The sequence below is a fragment of the Papio anubis genome, chromosome 7 (genome assembly GCF_008728515.1).
Source record: "Papio anubis isolate 15944 chromosome 7, Panubis1.0, whole genome shotgun sequence".
In the NCBI taxonomy this organism is placed as follows: domain Eukaryota; kingdom Metazoa; phylum Chordata; class Mammalia; order Primates; family Cercopithecidae; genus Papio; species Papio anubis.
In genome coordinates this window covers 128,124,489-128,137,785 of record NC_044982.1, presented here as the reverse complement: position 1 = coordinate 128,137,785, position 13,297 = coordinate 128,124,489, and the positions used below count along the sequence as shown (strand labels likewise).

The following is a 13,297-nucleotide window of genomic DNA, read 5'->3' as shown; positions in this document are numbered from 1 at the left end:
TGCATAAACAATTGTAAGGATGATGAAAGAATCAAAACTCTGAAAGAACAACTTAAGACATTACTAAAAGGACTGTGTCCTCATCCAGGTTTTGCAATGGGGATATTTTATAGTTACAACTTCTTCCTAGACAACCGAGTCTCTTTCTGAAATGGTTTGGCACACCTGCTAAGAGTTTGTGGCATAGACTTGGAAGAGGACTGAGAACTTTGAAATCCCTACCCTTTGCAAGGACCAGAGGAGACTCACAGTTGCCACATTTAAACCTAACAGCCCACTAGAACAACATCATCTGTGATTATCTCTCTTGTGCTCCTCGGCTACAAGATCGTCTTCCTTGATAGTTTTCATCGCTTCTGGAAGTAATTTGCTCTTCATCAGGTTATCACAAATGAAAACCAAGACAGGTCAGAAGAAAGCTGCCTTCTTTGTCAGCAAGACACTTCCCTTTGCCAGAGCTGAGACAGAGAGAGAAAGAGAGAGAGAGCTGGAATTAGAAAAAAAAGATTTCAAGTCCCTTTCTGACGTCTGTGATCTTTTAACAGAGATGTAAAGCATATGAGATTTGCAACCTTTCGTGGCCTGAAGGCATCCAGTTATTTGGCCAGTTGTGAAGACATACTCTTGTTCCTACTCTCACTGTCATGCTGTCATAGGGGGGTGCATGCCTGTTTCATGATAAAAGGAAGCCAAACTGGGTTTTTACAGGAATTTCAGAAGTCTCAGAATTATTGAAGACTCATACCAGGATGAAACCCAAGTTCCTCATACCAAAGTGAAGCAAATGTGACATATTATAGACCAGAGCAGAGGAGCGGGAAGAAAGAGAAAGAAATGGCAAAGAAGTAGGAGGACAAAATGAACAGGAAAAAAAGCACATTTTCATGCATGTTGGATGTAACTCCTGGGACATCAATTTCTTTCTATGTGGTTATACGTTCGTGGTTATTTGGCATTTGGACGGGCAGAATGGGGGGAAGGGGTTTTTAAAAATAACACACTCTCTTTGGCACAGGACAGTACTAGCATGAAAGGATGGTTGTTTCAAAGGACTAATCCAGGCTGTGGGGCTGTCCTGCAAACACTGAATCATGACCTTGCTGGCACCTTGCTGCGGGCATCAGCAGGAGATGATGTAGAGGTTCCAGCAATGGTATTTTGTTCCACATAAGACCAACCACATTCCCTCACAACGTACTTCACATAGTCTAGCACTCCGTGTAGTCCAATATGGGCATGTAAGAAGCAACAGGCTAATGAGAACCCAAAATGAAGAAAATCTAAAAATTAGCCCTACTTAGCCAATAAAAAGTAGCTCCAGCTAACCCAGCCAGACCTTTACGAAAGAGCCCAGGAAGGTGTATCTCCATCCTTGCCCTGCTCCTCAGCCTCCCCTTTGTTCACCAGGCTCCCAACCTCTCCTTGCCTCATACACACCCGGCCAGAGATGCTGTTTCATTGGCTGGATGCACAGCACTTGCACGGAGCAAGGGCTTTCTGTTGTTGTTGTTGTACCTGCCTTCTTGCTCCATCAACTCCAGGTGAGTATTTCAGGGCCCCAGCTGGGCCGTCCTAAACCTGTCAAGTCTGACCACCCCACCTCAGGGCACACCGGCCTGCCTGAAGCAAGGGCAGCAGGCCGGTGGGCCTGGTCACCAGTCCCCGGAGAAGGTGTTTCTACCACGTTCTTTCAGTGTGGTGAAAAGGACATGTGTGAGTGCTAAGGAAGAGAGTTACATGGGGTGAACACGGAGAGGAAGATCACGTGTGCACATGCACACACACATACGCACACACACTCACACCGGCAATCTTCTCAGGGAAAATAGCTGATGATCATGTTTCCGCAATGCAATAACATCAAACCCAAACCACAAGGTAACAGCAGCCGTCTGGCCTGTCCGACACATGGCATTTCTGGGCACAGTGTGGCCGATTATATCCTTCACCCCACGGCTCTTTCAGCCCTGCTGTTTCTGGCTCTCCTCAAGATTCTCTTTCCCTTTAAGACATCAGGCAGGTGCTTGTCAATTAGAGTGAACCACAGAGAAAAGCTGTCTGTGCCTTGGGAGAGGTGAACCTGCTTCTTGATGAGCCCTTCCTGAGCCAGCAGCAGGCCTCCTGCCCAGAAAGGATGGGGCAGAGAGATCCGACCAGGGGATGGGCAGAGGAAGCCTCACATTCCTGCTCCGAGGAGTGGGAGGGTGGAGGCAGAGAAAGAGCCTTCACCACAGAAAAACAATGTGTCTTCAATTGTACAGAAAGCCACTGGGATCAGAAACTGCTCATGCTGTTTAAGAGGTGCTTAAGGAAAATGGGGCCACCTCAGAGGCACCTCTCCTGACCCATCTCTGCCACCCCTAGCCCTGTGCTCAGGGTCAGGGTGGCCTCCCATGTCGCGCACTTACCCAGTGTTTACCCCGCCATTATCCTGGCTGCAGCTGACTACTTCCCACTTGATGAACTCCTGGAGGCAGGAACTAGATTCTCCGGTGCTGTGCTTCCAGCACCATGCCCAGCACAGAGAGGGGGTTCACTCAATGCTTGTTCAAGGACTGACATCTAGGCAAGCTTCCTTTTGCAGAAGAGGAAACTGGTGCTTAGAGAGAAAAGATGGGGAAGGGAGTTGGGGGCGGGGGGGAAGAAGCCACCCCTTCTGGAATACCAGGGAGTATGTTAGGCATCTGGCGCTCATTTGTTAATTTTCCTCTCAGAACCCTGGTCAATTAGGCTTCACTGCCTTGCAGACTTCCTAGTGAGTGCTGGGACACCCATTTATTCGGGAGAGAACAAAATGCACAGTTGTACGAAGGCAAAGGCTGAACAGTTGGGGAGAGTGACGGTTGGAGAGAAGAGCATCAGTCGCCTCATGGTGAACCGAAATGAGAGCTGCGCTGTGTGGGAGGATGCCTGGGAGGCACCAACACCCCTGGAACTCAGATCTGGCCTGCCTTGCAGGCAAAGATACACAATCCTCCAAGTTAAAATGTTGAAGGGCAACAGACCAAAACCAGAACAACACAGTTTCCACCTCCTCCCCTTCACCTTTGCCCATTAGCAGAGTTAAATTTATACCAGGGTTAAATTTCTATGTATGAACTCACACACAGAAACCAAAATACACTACTACTGGAAACATAAATCATAACAACTCTTTTGGATGGCAACGGACGTAAAAATACCTTAAAGATACAAAATTACTTCTGACACACAAAGAATAAGAGATTATTAAACAGCACCAAGTAATTTACCAATTTTGAAAATAGAGGAAAATGTATCACACATGTATTCATGTACTCTGGAAGGTTCCCTTCTAAAGGCAGGCCCTATTAGGATTCTCGGAGTCCATCTTTCCACAGTAAGTCCCTTAGAGGTCACTGTCTTATTTTCTAACTGTCTGTGCTATGCACATATGCATCCCTGCATCATATCAGCACTTGTTTAAAGTCACCTGATGTTAGAGCTGAAGGCACTTTCATGATCATTTATTCTAACCCCCTTATTTCACATTTGGGAAAATTGAGAGCTCAATGAGTTTTCTCAAAGTTAATAGTAGAGGTGGGCCTGGAACACTGCATATTTCTAAAATGTCCCATTTAATGCCATTCTTTAACTACAGACCACACCAACTCCTCTCAGAAGAATGCAAGGTACACAAATTTTAAATAAGAAAGAAATTACATGCTTGCCATCAAGAGATGTACCGCTTGTCCACACCATCTCCACTTTTCTCTTGCCCTGGAGGCCCCAGCAGTGGAATCGTGAGCACATAAGCCATGGAGGATGACGCTGCAGAGGAGAACATGTGTTCCTGTGGTCAGGGCATCAGCCACCATCGCCCTGCTTGGGGCCCTTTCACAGGGACCGCAGAGAGCAGTGGTAATAAGGTGTGGCTGAGGGCTGTTCTTTCTGTGCCATTTTAGTGATGCTGGGATGTTATGCAAGGAAATCTTTGGCATTGCAGTAATCCTGGATTATAAATAATTTAGCATATTTCTTTGTAAACTACAGGCCAGAATCCTTGCAAATAAGAAAGGATTAACTTTTTTAGAAGTACTTGCTCTTGAGACTTTAAGTTCAAGGCAGAACAATGCTTGCCGTGGTAATTCCATCTATTTTAAGATCACAAAACCATACCAAGTTGAAACCAGAGCAGAAGATATTAATGCAGTGCTCTCTCTGAAGTGCCCAATAGTGGGACGAGAAAGCTTTCAAAGGGAATTAAGTAGACAGAGAAAGCTCCCTGTTCATGTCCAAATCACAAGGAGGCGGCTGAATAGGATTCACAGTTCTCCATGGGAAGGACCCACACCACAGCTAATGTTCAAAACAGGGGGGAGATGTCTCGGGAAGATCAAGGACCCAGAATTCTGCTGTCAGAATCAGCTGCCTGCCCATTAGAGCCTCAAAAGGACCCTCTACCATGTATGAGCCAATATGATCCTGCAAATGAGCCCATTTTTCTTTTTGTAACTGGTCCAAACTTTATCTAAAGGAAGCTATCATTATGTAATATTTCCAAAGCACCCTTGATGTAAACTTCAGATCTGATATGTGGGTGTACGCATGTGCATGTGTGTGTGCTCACTGTGTGTGTGCATGTGTGCAGTGGGAGAAGGTGAGGGGACAGAGAAGAGTCAGATGTACATACAAAGTAGAAAAACTGATGGGCAGCTGCTCTCAGTACGGAGGAACAGAGAAGCATCCAGGGAGACCCTCAGGTCAAGTCTCAGCACCTGGTACATCACACAGACAACAGACGTGAGGGGAACAATATTAGCTCCAGAGAAAGTCAGAGCCAGGAACAGCAGAAGAGTCAAATGGGCAGCAAGAGGCGGAGACTCAGAAAACATCAGCCAGTAAGTAGGTGGCAAGGCAGGGGCATGAAGGACTAGGACAGTCAGTGAACTGCACCTCCAAAGCCTGTCCTCCAATGCCCACTGTGCTCTGCCCTCTGCCTGTCTTTCCAGCATCATTTCCTGCTATTCTGCACGTGACTCCTTTACACCACCAAATTATATATGCAGCCTACTCTGCATGCTGTTTTCTAGCTTCTTGTCTTTGGTTTTTCTGTTCTTTGTGCTAAGAAAATCCTTTCTCCCTTCTCCTAAAAATGTATCTCACTTTCCAAAATTTAGCTTTATGGTCACTACCTCCTGGATACCTTTGTGCCTTCCCAAACCTTCAGGGTGGGTTTAGTACCACTCCTACATGCTCTGATGATATCTTGCCAATTTCCAAGCTTCCTCCAGAGGAAGACGGCAAAGAAGTTTCATCTTTGAAAAAAGCTCTAAAAGAATTATGGCTGTTTGGGGCAGGCACTGTGTTGAGAATGATTCCAAGGCCTCATCCAGAATCCATTGGAAAGACTGCGGCAGTCACTAAAGATGCCTGCCATTTAAGGGTGTGGCTTGAAGTTTAGCCATTCCTGATGAGGCCAACATCTTCATTAGGCAGATGAGGAACCTGAGGCTGAAGGATGGGAAATGCCTTGCCCAGTGTTACAAGGCTGGTTAACAGCACACTCAGAGGAATTCCAGGTCTTGGGATTCCTAAGCAAGTACTCCTTTTAAATAAGATTCCCAAAGATTCTAAATCTGGAATGTTGAAACTCTTAACATATTTTTAACTTTTTCCAGGGGAGGAAGGTAATTATATAGTGATGGAACCAGTGAAGAAAAACTTGAAGCTTTTGCAATTTTGCTTGGACACCCACTCACCTGAACCCGTGTCTTATGATGTTTTCTCCTGTCCAATCCTCCAAAAGTCCCTGCCTTTATGCTTTTTTTAAGTGAGCACTGTTGGTACCGCCAGTGTCTATTACCCAGGTTAAAACGAAGACCTCTGAGCTGACTCTCCTGATATCACTAATATACAATCAAAATGGATGCATACACCTCTATGTCGGGGAGGAAAGGTAGAGGAAATTGAAGTCACATTTTCCAACTTCATCCTTCACTCCTCTCACTCTGGAAGCTGAAACTTTCCTGACAAAGAAATATACTTAGAAAGGTTTCATTAGATAAACTCTTTCCTTATCTTACTGTGAAAGAAATTTTCCAGTGAGTTCCAGTTTCTGGAGGTTACAAGGTAAAAGGGAAGGAAAGTTGGCATGCTCCCAGCCTGACAAGAAGTTGTCGCATTACCATCAACGTCACATAAATTTAGCTGGAACACTGTATCGGATTCCATAACGCACTTACCTGAGCCATTAAATGGTGAGAAACACGTAACATTTGCCTGCCCACCCCCTCTCCCATTGCCCTCTGCTTCCCTGAGAGTTTAGATTCCAGATGAATTCTCCCAGCATAGCCTCAGCTTGCAAAAGGTCATCTAACCTTTAAACTTCCATCCAGCAAAGCAGGCTGAAGAGAATCACCAGGGTGTCTCCTGTTATGTGCTTCAACATCAAATGACCTGCTTCACCAGGTTACCCAAGGACACAGCTTTAACCAAAGACGTGAGAATTCCCAGAACTGGAAGCAAATGCGGGCTGATGATAGGACATTCCCTAAACCTCCTATCCCAGGATGCTCGACAGCAATTAGCAGCCATGTCCTTTTGTCTCACCTCCGCTGTGTTTTTAGCAGCTCAGTTTCTTCAGAGGACAAGGCCAGAGGGAATGGGATTAGGCTGGGAGCCCTGATTTTCTGAGGGAAGAGGGTATTAAACATTTTCATTTGGAGTTTCTCTGAAGGGTTTCTGGACAACCAGCACCCCCACCCCACGCCCCCGCGAAACTTCTCCCCGCACCACCCCTCTCTGTTTCTTTAGGTGCCCACCTTACCCCTCAACAAGAAATCAAAGCAGCCAATATGCAGTTGAATTTCCAAGTCGATGAAGAGATTCCCCTGTATCCGTTTGTCTGGGTGTGTGCGTTTTTTCTTTAAATTTTAAATTTTGGATAAGCCCTCCAAGAAAGAGGCTCCTAAGGGAAGCGGGGGCTGAAGGAAGGAAGAAGTGGGTGACAGAGTCTCTAGGGGATCAATAAATTCAGCTACTCCTGTGTACAAGGGGAACGACAGTGCAGGAAGTCAAATGGGAGAAGAAATCCCAGAATCATAAATTTTAAAGCCGAAAGGATCTTTAGAGGTCACCTGGCGTAACCTCCTCTATTTTATAAACGAGGAAACTAAAAGGCAGACATGCTAATGGACCTGCCCAAGGTTATGCAACTTGCGATGAGAAAACGAGGACCCAAACCCAGACCTCTCAATTCCCCCGTCTGGGTCCCTTCATCTTCTTCACAGCCCAGAGCAGTTGCCACCTCGGCCAAGCAGCCATTTTGATCGCCGAAGTGCCTGCGGGAGGACCCCAGGGCCACCCCGAGACACCTCCCATGATGCTCCTCTCCTCGGAAGCCACATCATGGCTGCCCACTCTCTCCGAAGACTCCCTCCGCCGGCCACGCGGCCCGCAGCCAGAGTTCTTCCTGTGAAGAGCCTTCACTGCTTCACTTTTTATGTGAAGCTGGCAAAGCTGCTTCAGCGATCATTTTTTAACACGGCAGCTCCCTGACAAGAGGATTAAAGCAGGCGGCTTTCAAAAAAGTATCAAGAATAATTTAAAACGCAATATGTTAATGCTTGTCTAGAGTTTTGTACACTTTCATGAAAAGTCATAAATCTCTCCCGCCACACCCTAACGACAATCCTGTAACTGGCACGGTTTTCTAACATTAAGAAAAAAAAAATTAGTGAACACAGTCATAAATTAGGACCAGAAATCTAACTGCAGATGAGGCTTCCGAAGTCACAAAGCAAAATTGGGCGTGGAGTCACAAACTGAGGATTTTTGAGGGAGTAGGTGGTGGTTATTTTGGAGGATGGTTCCTTTGCAGTCTTCCTGGAGGATGAGCAAGGGGACTAGAAAACTACTGCTCAAACGCTAGTGTGCATCAGAATCACCTGGAGAGTTTGTGAAAACAGATTGCTGGGCCCCCTCCCTAGACTTTAGATTCTGCAGGTCTGGGGCAAAGCCTGAGAATATGCATTTCTAGCACGTTCCCAGGAGCTGATGCTGCTGACCTGGGGAACCATGCTTTGGGAATCTCTGGGCTGGAAAGACACCTTTAGGCCTCTGCTGGTGTTAGGACTTCATTAAAACATGGAAGCAAGAATGTGAGGTGCAACTTCAACATCCCTGCATAGGCACAGCAGGCAGGGCGGGAAATAAAATCGCACACACACGAGGGCTCGTCATCACAGCATCAAGCAGTGCCTTAAACAGGGAGGTGAGCAGTGTCCTCCAGCTGCTACAGTCACCTCTAAAAAGATAATGCCTGTCTGAGCAAAAGTAAACACCAGAAGGCTTAAAAACCCGGGGTCCACATGCTCATTCCTCAAGCAGTAGAAAATGTCTTTATGTAGAGAAAGTGCAGTGTAAATAGAAAGTAGGGCTCGATTTCCACAAGCTCAAGTCAAAGAATCTGCTGAGAAGGCCACATGACACACGAAATGAAATCCAGGTCCTTGATACCCGGAGGCAAGAAAGCGAACGGAAGATCCAAGAAAATCCAAAGGTTCCTGAATTTTTACAGTAAACAGTTCTGATCGGATTCACTTGCTATTTTGGAACATACATGAAGTTCATTAACTGGCATACATTAAAAAAGAAAAAAAAAATAGAAAAAGAAGGAGATGTAGGACAAATCAGTAATTGCTCCTTTAGAGCAAACCAAAGTTACTGAGAAAATCTCCTATAAAGGCTCTGTCAAAACAAGTCACTTAAGGATTAGTGAGAGCTAAATCCTCCGTCAGAGAGATTTTTCTCAACAGTCGTAAATGGGTTTTAGTATCGGAAAATCTTAGAAAATATACTTCTCCTGCCTCTACCCCCCTGTCAGAACGGCTCTTTCAATAGCTCGGCATCTTGTGGGAGCACAGTATTTCCTTAGGCTGAGGCCTTTTATTTAAAAAATAAAATAAAATAAACTCTGTAATTCATGGCAAAGTCAGTGACTGGAAATAAATCTTTATGGGCACCAAGTGCATGTTTCAGAGGCTTGCCCATACAACGCACATGGTCAAGTACAGTCTCAGCAATTTCCCTCCTAACAATTAGTATAAGCTAGGGCTCTTACTTCAACTTTTTACCTTGTTCCATTTTTGGTCTCTTTTTCTTAAGGTTTCACTGCTCAATTTGTTCATTTTGTGAGGCAAGAGCTTAAAGTTCATCCTTAAAATGCGTAGGTGATACAGTTTTTTAATTAGAAAAAAGCAAACACTGCTAATCCCAAACCTTTTCAATGGCAGCCTTCTAGGAGCACATATTTTAATTCCATCAGTAAAGGGTCATCTTATTCATTCTCTTACAATCATCGTGGTGGCCCATGAGGTATTTCTGGGCAGTCTCTGGAGTCTATGACACTGGATTACCGAGGTCTGTCTCTGTTCATTAAGTGAGTGTTCAGAGAAGACCCACTCATCCTTTAAGCACTTACAGACACTCTGGAGTTTGATCCTCATGAGACGGGGAGACGGCAAGGCCATTTTCCTGTCTGCTTCCCAGATGGTCACACTCTTCTTTGTCTGCCCAAGCCTTTTTTCTCTTATCAGTACTCAAAGCTAACGCCTCTTAGACAACATTGGTACCAATCAATGGAAAGCTAACACACTTACACAACAGTCCATATGTGAATAAGCTTTGATTTTACCCCCCTTGGATATAGACTGCGTTTCTAAACTTTGCATTTTCTCCATTAGACCCTTTAAAAACATCCACTTGTCAGACATGAATATTTCTCCTGATACCCACATAGCAAGTCTTAGTTACAGGCCTGGTTTTAGGCATTACTATACAAGGTCATTCCTTAGCATGTGTGACATGAGTGAGTAATCAGAAATCCCAACCCCAAAATACTTCCCTTCCCAAACTACCTTATGCCCAAAATTTCACCACTGCAAAATCCTTAAGACACTTTTAAGTCCAGAAATACCCTTTTAATATTAAATTATTCTGAGAGGCAACCCATTAAGTCTATTTAATTAGCAAGACTCTGGAGAATTTAGCTTTTTTTTTTTTTTTGGCTGCATAGCCAAGGGAATTTAGGGTTGGAATGACACAGGCCTGAGTGGAAATTCAAGAGCTGTCATTTCCTAGCACCATGAACTTGGGCAAGTCACTTAACCTCTAAGAGGCTCAGCTCTATCACTTTATCTAAGTGGGGCCTGACACTTGGATAGTACTCAATAAGCAAATTTCCTTTCTCATGAGCTGGCTGGTCAGGGAGAGGAGGTCAGGACAGAGTATCTACCCAAGGTTGAGAAGACAGGAGAAACCAGGGCACATCCTGGAGAGGGCAGCTTCAGGAGTGGGTCCTGGGGTCTGAGGTGGGGTGGGAGATGTTTTCAATGTCGTTTAATGGGCAGTAGTGGGAACAAGGAGAGTTTCGGTCACTTGGAAAAGAGGACTGCAGAGTGGAGGCAAGAGCCACAGAAAAGAGAGAAAGCCCCAGAAGGGGCTAGAAGGGCCATCTTCTGCCTGCTTCTCTCATCTGTGGATCACCAGGTCTACCCACAGTTTTACAAATTTCACTCCAGTTCTGCCCTAACTTGATTACATATCAGGGCCTTTCACTCATTATCTCAAAAATGACATACTGAGATCTTTGCCTGTGGGGTTAATGAGTAATCAGGAGGTATCACATTAATCTCCATTTCACTATAGAATAAGTTAAACAGTTGCCTCAAATCCTTTTCCTGTAGAGGAAGAGAGGTATGAATACTAGGTGAATATGTAAAGAAAAGCACGAACCAATGACCTCGGTAATGGTTCCAGAGACCAAGATTCCCTATTCTGGGGGTGATGATAAAAGTTTCCATGTCTGATGTATCCTTGCTCAGGGATGAACCCATGTTTCTGTATTCCACATCCACTGGATAGATGCCCTGTGGCTAAAGACATCTTTTTGAGCCCCCAAATTGAAGCCTTTGGATTTCCCTATGACATGTGAATTGAATTTATGTAGGTATTCTGATGAAATTGCACTTTCCTCAAGAAGATGAAACTTAAATGAAAGAGGATGAACCCAGAACATGTACAGTGTGAAAATTTACACAGCAAAAGAGCTAAGTCTCAGCCACGATCAGTCTATATTGAGCTTCTTGTTAAGCAACAAAATGATGGAATAGGACAAAGAAAAATTGTACCCACAATAAATAGAGGATGACCCCTGTGGAAGGTAAAGATAGAGCCCATATTGAATTAAAAAAAGACTTGATGTTTCCCTCCACCTTTACCTCCTTCTATTTCTATCCAGGAGTAACACAAATGATGAACATGGGAACTTAAGTAGTCAAAAAACTGTAAGATTAGGAAAGGAAGCTGTAATTGTTTAGAATCTACTATGTGCTAGGGATTTTATGTGTACTGGCTCATGTAATAGATGAGAGGAGAACACAATGAAGCAGAATCCTTTTCTCCACTTATGGGACAAAGAAGCAGAGGCTCAGCTTGGCTCAACTGCATATCAGTAAGTGACTGGCCTAAGATTCAAATTGAGTTCTGATGACTCCAAAGAATGTGTGGGGCAGGGTCAGGATGGTCTTTAGGCTTTAGAGGCCTTCTCTTTATTGGAGGCACAGGCTTTGTTCTAGGCTGTAGGAAGAGAAGTAAACAAACTGGTAAATCTTTCTGTATAATTTTCCCAGGGTTGAAATGGTGGCAGGAGAGCTGGCCCCAGTGACTCACAACTGCAATCCCAGAAACTCAGGAGGTTAAGGTAGGAAGATCGCTTTGAGACCAGCCTAGGCAACACAGTGAGACAGTCTCTAAAACAAAAAAACAAAAAAACAAAAAACAAAAAACTTTTAAAATTAGTCAGGCCTGGTGGTACATACCTATAGTCCCAGCTACTCTGGAGGCTGAGGTGGGAAGATCACTTGAGCCCAGGAGTTTGAGGCTGCAGTGAGCTATGATCATGCCACTGTACTCAGCCTGGGTGACAGAGTGATACTCTCTTAAAAAAAAAAAAAAAAGAAAAGAAAAAAAAGAAAAAGAAAAAAGAAATAGAGGCAGGAAAGGCAGAACTCTTCAGAAAACAAGGCAATGTATTCTGGCTTTTTTGGTTTTTGTTTCTGAGAAACATCACAGGGGTTGGATGGTGAAGTGCTCTAAGAATATCTATTCAAAATGATTATGAAAAGGTTCTGTCTAGCATACAGTTTTCAGGGCGCAGATATGAGGGCACAGGGGATGGGTTTGGGGACAATGAATGCATGTTCTCAGGCTTACTAATAGATGAGACCATGGCAGATGTTCCCTCGAGCTTCCAGAAAGTACCCAGCAAGTTACTGCATTCATGCCACTGTAAACTAGCATTTGAGAAAGGGGTGGTCCACACCCTACTTATGGGGGCAAGGAGCAGCATCTCATCTGCAGGCCACTAGGGGTTGTTCGCAATGCAACAGAAACCACATCTTATCTTTGACAGGGCAGCTGATATGTAATCATGTTTTACATATATCATTTCCCAACTTCATCTTCTTCCATCTTTCTGTAGTATGTCCTAGGGAAGATCTCAGAGAAGCAACTGTATATGCCAGTTTCAAAAACTCTTAATACGAAGAGCATGGAACTCTGCATTCAGCTACCTGGGCATGTCAAAAGCATATCATGCAATAAGCCAATGTTTAGTATATGGCCCAACATGGACATGGTACCTTCACAGCTCTTATCTGATTGAAATGCACAGATGTGGATAGGAAATGACATGATTACTAATTTTCTGAGAGGAAAAAGGGGAAATCCAGTATAGTGACTGAGTGAAAAGTTAGTAATAAAAGGTAAGTGACCCAGACAGGGAGTTTCCTGAGCAAGCATAACCCGGCAGTTCTTAGCCACACTTCTTTCATGGCGTTCTCTTCAAGTTAGGTTGACAGATATCTGATCCAGTGCTTGGCCATCTACTGAAACCACCTCTTACCATTCCACCAGGTAAGGATGTCAGCAAAAAGCCTTTTCACCACAAGTAGCAACCTACTTTCCAAAACAACTCCCCGTGCTTCAAACTAAACCAACGACTAAGTAAACCCAGATTAAATAGAGCTTTATCAGGATGGAGTTTCAGTAATCTCTGAACCAACAAATTCTAGGGAATGTGTGTACAGAATATCCATTATACAAATGTCAGACCACAAAGTCAAACTCTTTGTTGAGATGCTGTTAAGACCCTCCCTAATCCAGTCAATATAGGAGAGTGGGAGAAGCAGGGTCATGCTAGCTGCTACTCCAGTGCCTGTTTTTCCTTATGCAAAGGCCAGTAAAGCAAATTTTCTGCAGAATTATTTTAGTTGTT

The 13,297-nt window shown here is 44.4% G+C and overlaps 1 protein-coding gene and 1 long non-coding RNA gene across 3 annotated transcripts in view; both read right to left on the bottom strand.

Moving 5' to 3' along the window:
* The window catches only part of RORA (RAR related orphan receptor A), a 739,218-nt gene that overhangs the window by 399,312 nt on the left and 326,609 nt on the right, over positions 1-13,297 (bottom strand). The gene's annotated exons all lie outside the window — the stretch shown is intronic.
* LOC116275964 lies at positions 2,745-11,781 on the bottom strand. Of its 2 annotated transcripts, XR_004185428.1 has the most exons (5): positions 6,788-11,781; positions 6,571-6,650; positions 5,721-5,987; positions 3,682-3,789; positions 2,745-2,947 (listed from the first exon to the last, which is right to left on the bottom strand). It is a non-coding gene; the product is annotated as an uncharacterized LOC116275964 (long non-coding RNA). The 2 variants fall into 2 exon arrangements; XR_004185427.1 differs by lacking the exon at positions 5,721-5,987.